This window comes from Nasonia vitripennis, chromosome 1 (assembly GCF_009193385.2).
Source record: "Nasonia vitripennis strain AsymCx chromosome 1, Nvit_psr_1.1, whole genome shotgun sequence".
Lineage (NCBI taxonomy): Eukaryota > Metazoa > Arthropoda > Insecta > Hymenoptera > Pteromalidae > Nasonia > Nasonia vitripennis.
Genome location: NC_045757.1, coordinates 5,913,218 through 5,928,417, shown reverse-complemented (window position 1 = coordinate 5,928,417; position 15,200 = coordinate 5,913,218). Strand labels below are relative to the sequence as shown.

Below are 15,200 nucleotides of genomic sequence, written 5' to 3'. Positions count from 1 at the left end.
GAATGAGCGCGTACGCTCATTTTATACAGATTGTGTTCTTTGATGTTATACATGTATTTACATATATATCTACGCACATTAAGATAAGATCAGGCGCAAAATCGTGCCAATGTTTTAGATTTTAATTATTATTTTCTATTGTCTGCAGCTTCTGAAAATAATTTTATCTGCCTTCAATTATGAACTGTTACAAAACGTATTTTATTTTTTTTATAAAAATCGAATCAAATATGGTTATAACACGAAAGCTTAGAAGGGACAAGCGCTATGAAAGCTTATTTAAATACTGAGGTTCTGCTGGTTTGCGTAATCAGGCTGGATGAACTCCTACGTGCATGTTCCTGGAGACCCGTCGGGCCTAAGTTTTATGTTTTCGCAAGAATTCGAATAGAGCGGTTAGAGTACGGAGAGTTTCAATTTTGCAGATTTGCTTAATCGAGAGTGGTTAGAACAAGGAGCTTATAGATCGGGATGAGAAAAGTTCTGAAGGATTTTCCAAACGTCAAAATTTCTGCGTAATTAATCGCACTGGATGAACCTTTTTATTATACCCTATCCATGAGATCCGCCGGGTCTAGAACGTTGTGTTTTAACTAATGTGATTGATTAGAACAAGAAGGGACGATCGGACCATCCACAGTTGAGGAAATTCTTCATAGCGACCGCCCTGATTGAGGCTACCTATTCTACTAACTACTCTCAATCGAATCCTTACGAAAAAATAAAACTTTTTAGTCTCGGTGGGACTCCCGGAACATGCATAAAGGGTATAATAAAGAGGTCCATCCAGCTTGATTACGCCAGCGCCTCGCATGGTACAGTTTCCGATCGAGGTTTTCTGTTCTAAACATATTTCACTCGATTCATTATGGAAAAACACATCTGTTAATACTTTGTTATAAATAAAAAGCCATATGATTATTTACAAAAACTATACAGAAGAAAGAAAACAATAATTCAAATCCGAGACATATAGGCGCGCTTGTGCGCCTGATCAAACCCTATAGTGACCTGAACAGTGCTGGGGTCAGGATTATTCGGAGGGTCGCTCAAATGCCAACTTCAGGGGGCATCGCGGTAAGAGCAATCCGCTGCGTCCCCTGAAGTCAGCCATCGGGCGACCCTGCATCAATTCGAAAATGTTCGAATTACTAGTAGCTGCACCGATAAATAAGAATATGTCAAACTAAAATTAAAAAAGAAGAACCCTAAGCCCCAAATCTAGTTACCCAAGATTTGAATATCATACGTAAACATTAATATATCCCATAAACTTAAATCTACCTACCCCATGCACAGCGAGATGCAAATGAAAAAATAACACTAAACTAAAATCTCCTAAAACCATCCACACCAGGCACAGCAAGTTGCTAACATAAAACGAAAATATTAAATCAATTGTATGGGACAAGACTACATTAAGGTTCAAAAATAAACTGTGAAATAATTGTTGATCAGATATTATGACTTTATTGAAATCTCCTAGCGAACGCCTCGGCACATCGGAGGAAGGCGAGGATAAAACCTAAAACCAAAGCGCTTAAATCCAGCTGCCCCACGCACGACAAGTTCAGATAAAATACATAAACTCTTAAACCTACCTACCCCTCGCACTGTCAGTTTCCGTACTTGACACAGCGGAGGAAGGCGAGCAATTGCGAGAATTTTATCAAAAACATAAACTCTCAAACCCACCTACCCCATGCACTGCGAGTTTCCATACTCGGTACAGCGGAGGAAAGTGAGCAATTGCGAGAATTATTGTATATAAGCATGTATACAATTTGTTGTAGTTGTCCAATAATTTGTACGTGTACAAGCTATTGTAATCGACATAAGCCGCGCATTTCATATAAAATTCTCTTGGCGCGTGGATTGAAAATGAATGGATGCTTCAAATGAGTACTCTCAAATCATAGAATTTTGAAGAGTATGTTTACGTAACTTGTACATAATTTGTTTTTCTAGAATAAAAAATGCGAGAGTAAATTGCAGAAACTCGCAGTGCGAAGGGTAGCTGGATTTTAGATTTACGTGTTAACATCCCTTACGCCCGCCTTCCTTTGCTGTGACGAGTACGTTAACTCGCAATGCGATCAATAATTTAATTTAAACAAATTTTTTTTAATTGTTAAAAAATAACAATTTTGGAGCTCACAGCTAGAGTTTTTGTGTTATCATCCTGATGGTAATACACCAGTACTGGCCCTCATTATGTGAAATTATAAATTTTACTTATTTTAAACAACTTATAATAAATATATTAAAGGTTACAAATTTTGAATGATTATCACCTGATTATCATCTGATTATCATCAACATTTTATCTCACATAAACGCATATTTATAACTATTAGCTTTATTAACAATACTGAGCCGAAATCACCTGATAATCTGCTGACGTTTTGGCATGATTATCAACTGATTATCAGTTGATTGTTATCTGATTTTTTTTCAGTAGGGGTAGATTTAAGAGTTTATGTTTTTTATATAATCTCCGCACTTGTATGCCTTTCTCCGCTATGCCGAGTACTGAAACTCACCGTGTGAGGGGTACGGGGATTTTAATTTAAAATTAAATCATCCCTGTACCCGCTTTTCTCCGTTATGCCGTGTACGAAAACCCACAGTACTAGGGGTTGGTGGATTTTAGATTTACATATAATTATATCTCTCACGCCTTTGTCACGTCTGGCGATAATGTACTAAACAAATGATATATAAACCTGTCAGTCGGTACTACAGAGAACAACAGGACTCCAGAGATACAGGTCCGTTCGTCGGTACGGCAGAAATCCTATATAACAGATGATATGGTAGGATTCGACAACATGAGACTACCACTATCACATTGGCAAAACCAATCAGCCACGCACGCAATTACAACAGACAAGACACGTGTTATGACTGCAGGAGGTCATCCGAAGGGATCAATACCGAACTTGCAACTAGAAACAAGAAGCTGATAGCTGCCCACCTGGAGAAGGGGAGGTACAAGTTATGAGTGTTCGGTCTCGCAAGTAGGTGACAGGCGGCGACCACCCGATAAGCTATAAATTAACTGCGGGGAGAAGGGACGCCGACGCATTTTCGGAGCACCGCCAAAAAAGACACACCCTCATCCTATCCTTTTCCATACATTCATCCACCTATAAAAGTCCATGTGTGACCACGGGGAGGAGCCTTCTGTAACCGGAGTTCACACTGACGGGGCGAAGCTCTGTCTGTCCGACAACTATCTTTATGCAATTTCGGACTTAGTTCTCAAGACATTCCGAGATTCTTAGTTTCATTTAACTTCTGACTTAGAATAACTCTGTAAAAAGTCTTTTGTAAATTTTATCTGAGAATAAACGGAAACTCTTTATTAAACTTATAAATTGCGAGTCACGCGGCTTATTCAAACTTCTCGCCCTGAGAACGAGTCAACGTTAGCTGTCTGCCGTCACGAAGCGAAGCCGAGCCGAGACCCGAACATCTTCACGACAAAGTAAGCTATAAACTACTCTGAGCTTTATGTTGATGTATGCATGATTGTATAAGTGTCGTAAAGGAATCTAGTCCTCATTCCGGCTTAACAGAATAGCCGACGGATAATCTGTACGGGCGCGACAGATCATTAACAATACTTGTTCGCTCGTCTCTACCTGCGCGTTCGCTACCTTTGCCCAAGGCGGTCGGTGTAAACCGCTGTGCTGAACTAAAGGACGAAGTTTCCGGACCAATAATAAATATTTCTATTTTACGCGAGTATTCGCTCTGTGCGGCTTACCCGGACGTAACAGAAATAAAAATACCTACGCCAAACACGTCTCCCACCGGTTATCGATCCAAGTACGACATGCGCCCCAACGCTGCTTAACTTTGGTGATCAGTTAAGAAGCCAGAGTTCAACGAGGTATTGGTTGTATGCTTCATTTTCCACTATGACTTTGTAATATGAAAATTGATACAGTTCATTTTGTTTTCCCCTCCTTAGGTCTTCCAAGAGAATCAAGTTGTTTATGTCTTCTTGCTCAAGATCCTCGATGATTTTTTCTCTGTGTTTGTGTGTGCCAATGTCGTACGGTCCTTTGAGCGTTTTAAACATTACCGTTTGTTTATTCAACTGTGATATTTTGTCTTGTAACGTGTACATTTGATTTTATACTATTGAATCATTGGCATTTTTATATTCTTCCGTTTGCATTAACATTTGTGCCGCTCGCTGAAACACTCCAGCATTTTCAAATATGCTGCTTAGATCGATTCCCGTGACGAACGTCCATTCTCCAAGGGTTAACCGGATGTCATCGATGCGTCGGTACATCAGCCCTGGGTTATTTTCTCTCTCGGCGACCCGGATCCCTCCAAGAGCCTTGCTTATCCCGATTATAACTAAAACGAAGGCCGTAAATGTGTTCTTCATGTGCAAGAATTTAGTTAGTTGAATCGTAATCATATATTGATATTGATTTACAGTTCAGTCAATTCACATTCATTCTCTTTTACTTCCTCACTGCCACTCTCGCCTAATGACTTAATGAAATTATCAATAGCTTCCATGAATTAAATAGGCATAGTCTCATCAGTCTCTATAAATTTAAATGTCCAGTTAGTGTTTGTATTTCCCGAATTTTCTTTGTGATTGCAATTCATCGGTTCAGTTTTTGTAATTCCCGAGCCTGTTACTTCACCGGCCAATTGACCTGTACAGTGCGACTGCACCTCACTTAACCCCCCTGTTTCTATTGTTCTCAGACCCCAGAGATCCCCTGAGCTACCTGCTCCCTCATTCTCTTCCGCATCGTCTGTCCATCTCTTTGCCTTTTCTAGCTCTGCATTTGCTTTCGCTTCTTCTATCTTGACGTCGGTGATATACTCATTATTCCACCGGTTAAGTAAGGTGTGAGTGATGTGCGTTCGATCAGTACCCCAGATTCCAGTCATTCCTATTTTCATTTTTACCTTCCCGTTAGTGTCATTTCTCTGACACCACATTTGATTGACTGATCGATAAAGCACGCAACGAAGGCAATGATTTCTTTACACTTTCCACAATACAGTGATGGTGTTCTGTTTCTTTGCATTCGGGTTGCTCTAGTTACGTTTAATGCGGCTGCCGTCCTTTCGAGCAGTTTCATCCTTACACAGCATTTAGTACATATACTTTGGTTAGCGTACAAGTATGCCACCCTTTCGTAATTTCTAAATACGTCGTTCATAATAACGTAAATCCGTTGACAACGAAGTTTACTTGATCTGAATCAAATTGCTCGTCGTACCTGTATACTTGATGACACTGCGTGCATTCTCTCGCTGGGACTTCATAACAAATGGGCTCGTTACATTTATTGCAAGCTGTGGGTAATTTGACTTTAGACAAAATATGCGCGTATCTCATTTTCAGAAAATTTTTGAATTGATCACACACATGTTGGTGATAACAGTCAACGCAATAAATAACATAATGATTTAATGTAAAATATTCGCTTACTTCATTTAAGATGTTATAAGAAAAACATCCTTCGAGCGCCTCGCTAATTTCATAAAGATCCATTTTATCACTATGTTAATTTTTTATATTAGCGTTATCATAGTCTTTTTTATTTGTTCAACATCTTCCAATGTATGCGTTGTTTGACTGATGTGCTTCCTTGCATGCGCCATATCTTTATAAATTGAGACGTCGCACAAGTACCTCCTGACTTCGCCCTTTACTCCTCTTAGCAGTGCATAAATAGCGAATCTCTCTCGTTGTTTGTCGGAGTCGGAAATTTCGAACAATTCCGATTTTGCTAAATTACCCTTATTTTTATATTGGCGTAGGGTGTCTTCGATTCGCTGCCCGAAACTTTCCGCTGATTCTTCTCTCCTTTGCGCTGCCCACATAAGTTCTCATCTTACTTCTATTAATTGATTTACAAGTCTCTTTTTTGAGTTATCGTCCAATCTCAACATTCTGCTCAAATAAGACACAAAATAATAATAAAACAAAAATAATAATAATAGTGATACTATTGTTCAATCGCATCTAAAAATTTGTTCTTGCTTATTTCGGCTTTAGACCTCTTTCTAAATTTCTTTTAAACATTTTTCTCGGTTGAAAGATACCATTAGCGTCTGATAACACAGGGTATAATTGATTTTCAACTACGTGGTATCGCAATGGTAGCTCCCCCCTCCCCTTTGGACTGTTCGCTCTAGGAGCGAAGCCGTTGTTTGGTGATGTGGGTGGAGCCTGTGGTTCTGGCTTGTCCGACTGCTGTGTGCGTCGTCTTTTTTCCCCTTCTCTGCGGCCTCCTGATCCTTCTTTTCCTTGTGCGCGCCGAGGTGTAGTAACAATTGCGTAACTGAATTCCAGAAGCTGCCTAGAATATAAACGAAAAAACCGTATATAGAATTCAATGCATATCAATGGATTACTGTATCTGCTACAAATTTAATAAGTCTCGCAATCATAAATAATCCAATCACTCCTGCCAATGCCGATCCGAATGTTAGAAATTTTCCCCAAATTCTCCCCCAAGTTGATTCTGCTAATTTTGCCATTGCATTTTCGTCGAAGAATTTCTTTACAGACAGTCCGTCCATTCTCGAGCTTCTTCCTGCTATACTCATAGCGATTGAATTTAACACTGCAGGTTTCTCTACCGGAAACATTAAATGATGTCTCAACGCCAGGATTTGTGCTGGCGTATATATGCCACTTTTTGCAAGATATTTTGGATCAGTGTAGTTCCAGGTCAGCTTTGTTTGAGGTTTTAATGCATTTGGTGTTATGCCTTTAGTTACTGAGCCCGGAAGCACCGTGTACCATTCATTTTCTAATTGAAACATCGGTGGTATGAGGGGATTGCAGGTTGTTTCTGTGCCGAATGTTTTTAATATGTGAGTTCGCGGAGTTAACAAATATTTTTTATCATCTTTCATTACCGGTAGTTCCTGATAACATGTAGTCTCTTCTCTTTTGCGTACTTCGACTTGCACACATTTCATTAAATGTACTACTTCTCCTGCTACCAGTCCGATATAGCCGTTTCTTTTTGTAATTTGATATGCAAATAAGTCGGGTGCAGCTGCTGCTATGCTGAGCGCGTTTGCTATCACTCTTTTTTCAAGTTCGCACTTTTGCATAATCAAATTATGATATAGCCTTTTAATCTGTCCTTTGATGTGTTTCTCAACGTAAACAAATTTCGATTTTACATATGCAAAGATGTCGAGATTAATGATAGAAGGTGCTTTGACTGCACGGAAATATTCAGTTTGCAGTCCTTCTAAAAATAATAATTTAGGATGTTCAGTACGTATTAGATCGTAACCGCATACGTTTACTGTGCATACTGATGTGAATGCGAAGGTAACTTCCTCCGACTCCATTATGTATACCGGTCTCAACCCCGACCCTTCTTCTATTACTTTGTTAACTTCGCCTGCGTATAATTCTGCGTATTTGCTAAATTCGCACGTTGCCGGCGGAATCGGATCCCAATATGCATAGCCATCTTTCGAATCAATGCATTGGTCTTGTGTTAATTGTATCTGGTCCCCGATCTCATTATTATCTCATTAGTATTCAAATTTACCGATGCTTCGTATTCTTTTAGCGTTATTGACAGATATCCGGATAATATACGTCTTCGTACACCCCATACGGATCCATATACCTTCCCGCTTTTTCGCAATTACCTTTATGATCTAATTTTCCCGCAAAGGTCATTGGCTGTACAGTGGTAGCATTTACTCTCAAATTAGTTATTATTCTATTGAAAATATATAAAATATACACCATTTTTATCGAAAAAAACATGTATATACCTTGTGAAATCATTTACCAAAATTCATGACATATATATATATATATATATATATATATGTCATGAATTTTGGTTTTTTACGTACCTGGAAGAAAGGATACTGATGCACAGCATTTAAAATATCGTAGGGCTTTAAAATATGTATGCATAAATACTTTTGTGATTGTTTGATGCACACAGAAAAGCGGGGTTATGTGTAAGGATATATTCGTATGATACCTATCGTGCTATCACTCGAATATATTTTGCAAAAACCTTTGCAAAAAATCTTTCAACATCGAATAGTCTCAGAGCGATACTAAATGATAATAAGAAGTGAAAACAAGTAATTATGAAGTGCTAGTGATTTTACGTCGACGGAAAGAAAGTTACGAAAATTTAAAAATCTGAAAACCTAACTGTTAAGACGCTTGGATTTGTCCATATTTTAATCCAATTTTCTTGACAGTTAAGAATTGTGACATCTTTGTGTCAAGGATTCTTTTCTGTCAGTGTGCTCACGGTAGGTGTGTCCGTAATAACCATAGGCAGTCTCGTTTTTACTCTCACTAACTTTTTTAATTGACAATCTAAACATTTGCGGATAAAATTTTGAATATCAACTTTTAGATTCTCCCATAAAAAATTTTGTTTAATTCTTTTATAAATTTTAGTTACGTCTCTATGTCCGGCGACTATTGTTGCGTGTGCTGCTCTAATTATTTCTTCCCTTTCTTCCATTAGCGGATATTTAATTATTCCTAGACATATAATTAATTTAATATTGTTCTGTGCAAATACCTCTTTTAGTAAGTTACATACTCTATCCCATTCTACTCCCTCGATTAATTCGGTTTTTGCTACACTTATTGAACTTATCTCGAACTTTTTCAAAAACGGCGTTAAATTGGCGCACAAAATTTTAATTGTTTCTAACAACTTCGTAGGTCCTGTTATCGCTTCCTCTCTTAACGATAGAGCGAGGTGAATTTTATTATTTATTTTCACAGAGTTAGGGATTCCTACTTGTAATTGCGTAAACAGCGGTAATTTCCCCCTTACTTTTAATTGCCTCGACCCTTCATCGCACGGTTCTCCCTTTGTTGTTAAAAAGTACACGAAATTGTCTTTTCTCATAAACATTTGTTCCCTGCATACAATGGCCGCTCTCTCCACGCTCGCGGTCTGCCCCTCATTTTCCTGACATTGTTCGGGCTCCTCCCTTTCTTCAACATCGCCCCCTTCGCTCTCCGTTTCGCTTTGCGCCGTTTCGTTTTGAACGATAGTATCTCTCGTCTTTTCGCACCTACTCTCCTCCGATTCTTTTTCGTTCTCGATTTTGATTTTCTCGCCCCCACTGCTTTCTAGTCGTAACTCGTCTTCGCCGGCCTCGTACTCCGTTACTTCGCACCCGTCGCTCTCAGTCGACCCTTTTTCTCGCTTTGTTCTGTCGGTTCGTCAACTTTATTACTTTCCTGACATCTTTCTTCTCGCGATTGTTCTTCGCTTCGAGCCTCTTTTCTTTTTTGTTCCCGGGGCATGAGGGCTTTTATTGCTTCTTTATGCTTTTCTACTAACTGCCTACCTTCTCGAGTGCGCGTCATCATTGCATGTGCCAGCGCCGCACTTTCACTGCGTGCGGTCCCCCTTTGCAAGTCTTCGTCCGCACTTGTTTTTTTACCTTCTTCGCTTTCCTCGGCCGTTACGATATTTACTATGCCCTTGACCGGATTCCTTGAAAGTGCGTTTGCTATATTTGTTTTTCCCAGTTTGTACTGAATATTGAACTCAAATTCAGCCAACAATAGTCTCCAGCGATTAACCCTCGAATTCGAATCTTTGTGGGATTTTAGCCATTGTAGCGCGATATTATCCGTGATTAACTCGAATTTTCTCCCGAACAGATATGGTCTAAAATGTTTTATCGCCGAGACTAGCGCATTTGCTTCTTTATTGTACGTATCCCATTTCCTTTCGGCCTCCGCTAAGGTACGCGACATGTATGCTACCGGATGTTCTTTACCCGCTTCTCCATTTAACAACACCGCTCCTAAAGCATATCCCGAACTGTCTGTTACCAATGTAAATGGCTTAGAAAAATCAGGAAAGGCTAATATCGGTTCTTCGCATAATTTATCTCTCAATATTTCGAATGCTCTCTGTGCTTCGTCTGACCATTTAAAATCCGCGTCGTTTTTTAACATTTCTGTTAGCGGTAGTGCTATGTCAGCGAATTTATCTGTAAACCTTCTATAATAACCTACAAAACCCAAAAATTGTTTAATATTTTTCTTATTTTTAAGAGCCTGGTATTGCTTGACTGCCTCAATATTTCTCGGATCCGGTTTTACTCCCGTTATTGATATCACGTGTCCTAAATACGCAACTTCTTCTTTTAAAAATTCACATTTGTTCGCTTGTAGTTTAAGTACGTATTTTCTTAATCTCTCGAACAGGTGTCTAATTCTTTCTAAATGTTGCTTGAATGCACTATGATATCATCCATATATAAACAATTCATTGCCCGAGAGCCCTGCCAGCGCGATAGCAAGCGCGCGTGAAAAGGTTGCTGGCATCGTACGGAATCCGAAACTACTGCGCGTGAAGTGATATAAGCCGCTTTGTGTCGCGAACGCCGTCTTATACCTATATTCTTCCGCAATTTCTATTTGATGATATCCAGATTTTAAATCGAAAACCGAAAAGTATCTCGCACCTCCTAATTGATCTAAAATATCAAATATATTTTGCAACGGGTACTGATCATTAAGCGTCTTCGCGTTTAGTTTGCTGTAATCAATTACTAATCTATATTTAATATTGCCCTTCGAATCCGGTTTTTTCGGAACTAAAAAGCAAGGACTACAATATGACGATGTCGATCTCTCAACTATCTTTTCCTCGAGCATCTCTTTTATTTGACGCTCCTGTTCTTCTCTTTCTTTCGGCGATCTCCGATACGGTTTTGTCGTTACGGGTAACTCATCAGCCGTAGGTATCGTTAATTTTAACAGGGGTGTTTTCGATAATTTATCTCCTTCTACATGAAAAATATCACTAAATTCAGCAACAAGTTCGCGGACTTTGATTTGTTTTTACCTCACGATGTGCTCTAATCTCAACTGTTCTGCTACTTTATTTATTCTTTCTTTAGTTATAATTAATACCGGATGGCATGTTGTTTCTAAATTCTCCTCTCTTTTCGCGTCTTTTTCTATTTTTACTAGCCGCGTTCGTACCTCATTCAGTAAAGCGAAAAAATGTTTTCCACGCCACTTTTTCTGCGCTATAGTCTGCAATAAATTCCCTAATGCTGTGCGCGTTTCCTCGAAATGTCTCATTTCCAACTCATGAATGGTTGTTCGTGCGCTCATCGTACGTATCTGCAGCGCGAATATGATAGCTTCTTACTCCATTGTGTCGAGTACGTAAACTCGCAGTGCATGGGATAGATGGGTTTGCGACGAGTTTTTATAAATAAATTACTGATCTCGAGGAGCATGGGGTAGCTGGGGTTAAGCGCTTTGATTTTATACTCGCTTCGCTCGCCTTCCTCCGATGTGCCGAGGTGTAGTTTAAATAATTTATTGAGTTCGGAGAGCGTAGGTTAAATGGGTTAATTCATTACGGTTTTAGATTTATTGTTTGCTTCCTTCCGCTTGCCTCACCTTCCTTCGTTGTTTCGATGCATTGAAATTTACGGTGCGTAGAGTAAATGGCTTATCAGAGCATATGAAGTTGAGTCTAAAACTTGCTGCATATTGTTGCAAAATTGATATAAGATTCATCATCGGTTACTCCGAAATCCTTGTTAGTACACAAGATTTTGGTTCAACAAAAATAAAGGACTGAATTTTGCAATGTATTCCGTATGAAGTTGTTATGTGCATTATTTTACAAATCTGATAACAGATTTGTAATCAGAGACCCTAAAATTCCCTGATAGTATATAGCTGTTTCACAAAACTCGAGTTATGCAGTAATTCGCGTCAACAAAGTTGTTTAAACAAATCATTTTGCAAATCTGATATCAGATTCGTAATTAGTGACCCCAAAAACCCCTTATAGTACATAGGTTGAAGCGTAATTAAAATATTATACAATTCCAGTACATATCGTGTAAAAGGGGCTTTATCATTTTATTGCATTTATATTGTTGTTTAAACGTTTAAAAATTAAAAAATTACAACATAACATTTGATGTGGAATTTAATGCAGAGAGAGAGAGAGAGAGAGAGAGAGAGAGAGAGAGAGAGAGAGAGATAGAGAGAGAAAGAGAGAGAGGATGATATTTACTAAGATGATAATACCATTCATGGAGAATTATTTAGCAAGAGTCCCTCAATCAAACTCTTACCTTTGGGTAAAACCAAAACTCTAGCTGTGTGAGGTTGGTAGGTTTAGGAATTTCGGTTTTTGATGCTACTTTCACGCTCGCTCGCCTCTTTTTAATATGCCGACTTGTTTGAAATAATATTTTACGACTCAAACTCTTACTGAATGGGGTAGGTGGGTTTAAGGATTTTAGTTTTTAATCTCACTCTTGCACTCGCTCGCCTTTCTTCAACGTGCAGACATATTTAAAATTTTGATTTTTGCGTAGGCTTATGAATATTTTCGTTTTATGTTAGCAACTTGCTGTGCCTGGTGTGGGTGGTTTTAGGAGATTTTAGTTTAATGTTATTTTTTCATTTGCATCTCGCTGTGCATGGGGTAGGTAGATTTAAGTTTATGGGATATATTAATGTTTATGTATGATATTCAAATCTTGGGTAACTAGATTTGGTGCTTAGGGTTCTTGTTTTTTAATTTTAGTTTGACATATTCTTATTTATCGGTGCAGCTACCAGTAATTCGAACATTTTCGAATTGATGCAGGGTCGCCCGATGGCTCTTACCGCAATGCCCCCTGAAGTTGGCATTTGAGCAACCCTCCGAATAATCCTGACCCCAGCACTGGACCTGAAAAATGCGAATTGGACAAAATAAATCGATAAACATGATGATTGGTCAATACTTAGGTACTTATGCTAATAACTATAAAGACTCAACGCGATTGGTTGAATTAGTGCCAAAATTTAAAACTGTTCAAAAAGAGTTAAAATGTATATAGTAAATCAATAAAAACGAATTATATGCATGACTATTAATTTGAGTATCTAAAAAAGATAAAATGAAATAATATAATACGATGTTAGAAAATATTAAAATTATGTATGTACTTTTGAATTTATAATCTGCAAATCATTATTTATGCACAAATACAAAATATCATGAGTATTATTACTAATATATTGAAAATTTACCTACCGAATATAAACAATATTTGCTTCTATTTTGGTTTTATTCATTTCTAATCTGCTGCTTTCAGCACTGGCAGGATGAAATTTGCACAGTCACTGCAACAGTAATCTGATTTGAAATTTAATGTGTTAAGTATACACATTTGTAACTGAAAAATCGTTGCCCGCAATATAAGCGATACCTATATATAAGCGCTAATATTACTATATATAGATTTTCGAGTATACTCGCGGATTTTAGGATTTTGATTTTTGGCACTCTCAGCGAATATACGTATATCATATAATTAGCGACTGATACGGCAGATTTTTTTTCATATATTATCGTTTGGAATAAAAACACACTGAGAGAAAAATCATGGACTCGTTGCTGCGGTGAGTCCCCTGTGACGTAAGCCGTAATCACGTGATCACGTGATTGAATATAAGCGCGTAATTCAAATTTTTATTAATAAAATCGAGTATATTTTATGTATATCTTATAAAATGATTTAGAGAAAGTACAAAAGCTTTTCTGTATTCTACCCCCCCCCCCTACCCCAGCCTATAAAAGTATATTTTTTGTAATAATAAAAATACTGACCGATGTATTTTAATTAGCTCTATCCAAAAACATCGCCAGATTAAACTGCTCCACCTTATATTTCTAATGAAAAATCAATAAAGATTTGGGAAAAAAAAATAAATTATCTTAATTTTGATACAGCCATATCTTTTTAAATAAACAATGCTTCAAACTGCTCCAAACTGCTCTACATCCATATAATACTGCACCATAGTAATTTTTATCGGCTCCGCTATAGTTAACTGCAAAATAAGTAAAATTCATTTTGTCAGAAATGAGCTGACTGAAGCTCGTAGCGCGCAGGCGCTGATCTCATTCATTGCCGCATTGTTGGGATAAAGTTTGAATTAATTTCAAGGTGAAAAATTAATTTATATGACAAGATTAAACAGTTTAGAAAATAATGTAGGTAACTGAGATGGAAAATAAATGAACCAAGTAACTTAATACAAGTATTTAATGATTTTATTGTTGTTGATTTTGTAAAAATATTCTTACGTTTCATAAGTACTCGAACATATATTTCCTTTTTTTCGAGTATTTGTGACCCCCAGGGCCATCTATAGGTACTGACGCTAACCCACAATCTTAATACACAATTGCTAAGTACTTATAACCTATAAATATATTTCTTTCGGAGCTTGGAGCATGTACCGCAGGGATTCCAGAAACGATCCGTGTCCTGATCGAGATCCCCTGCTGATTCGCGCATGCTCGATATAGCGAAAGAATAGACGTCGCAACGAGCCGAGTCATAATCAGCCCCTTACAATACGCTACACGCTATTGTCTTTCTTCGGGAAAATAGTTCGTCTCTTGGTTTTTCGCGTGTTTCCGTACAAGTTTGCATTTAAATGAGCGCCGAATCGAGGACTCCAAAAGCGACGTGTACACCTCCTGCGAGGATATCCCGGCGCTGAAGTGGTTTTATTTTTGGAACAGTGATTCGCGCGGATAATTAGATCAGGATCTTCTCTAAGTTATGGAAATTTGAAGTTGAATAAATTTATTTTACTGTATTGATATTAGTAAACTTGAAAATATATACTTTTCGATGCAGTGTGTGTCAAGTGCCGCTTTACGCGTCATACGAATTTTTAGTCGCAGTTTACACACCCTGAATTGAAAAACAATATTTGATGCACGTGCGAAACATAACTCTCCCACTCGTTTGACTGGCAACCTCACACGCGTGCCAGAATCAACTCTTTCTCACTACCTATTAGTATTATAAAACTACCATTGCTATTTCTTAGATTATCACAGATTATTTGACTAAAAATCTTCTTCTTATAGTTAATACAGTGGCACCTAAGGCAGAATCTAAAATAAAATACGTTTTCATTAAACACCATTGGCAATAAATAATAATAAAAAAATTTATTTCGTTAAAAACTTAGTTAGTAACACATGAATTCTTTACCTTAATTTAAACTTTATTCCGGCAATACGGCAATGAATGAGATCCGCGCCTGCGCGCTACGAGCTTCAGTCAGCTCATTTCTAACAAAATGAATTTTACTTATTTTGCAGTTAACTATAGCGGAGCCGATA

The 15,200-nt window shown here is 37.9% G+C and overlaps 1 long non-coding RNA gene across 2 annotated transcripts; it reads left to right on the top strand.

Annotated features, from left to right (window-relative positions):
• Nucleotides 1-2,859: 2,859 nt before the first annotated feature.
• Nucleotides 2,860-13,582, top strand: LOC116415975. Of its 2 annotated transcripts, none has more exons than XR_004226503.1 (2): nt 2,860-3,490; nt 12,657-13,582. It is a non-coding gene; the product is annotated as an uncharacterized LOC116415975 (long non-coding RNA). The 2 variants fall into 2 exon arrangements; XR_004226504.1 differs by having other exon boundaries at nt 12,622-13,582.
• The last annotated feature ends 1,618 nt before the right edge of the window (nt 13,583-15,200 follow it).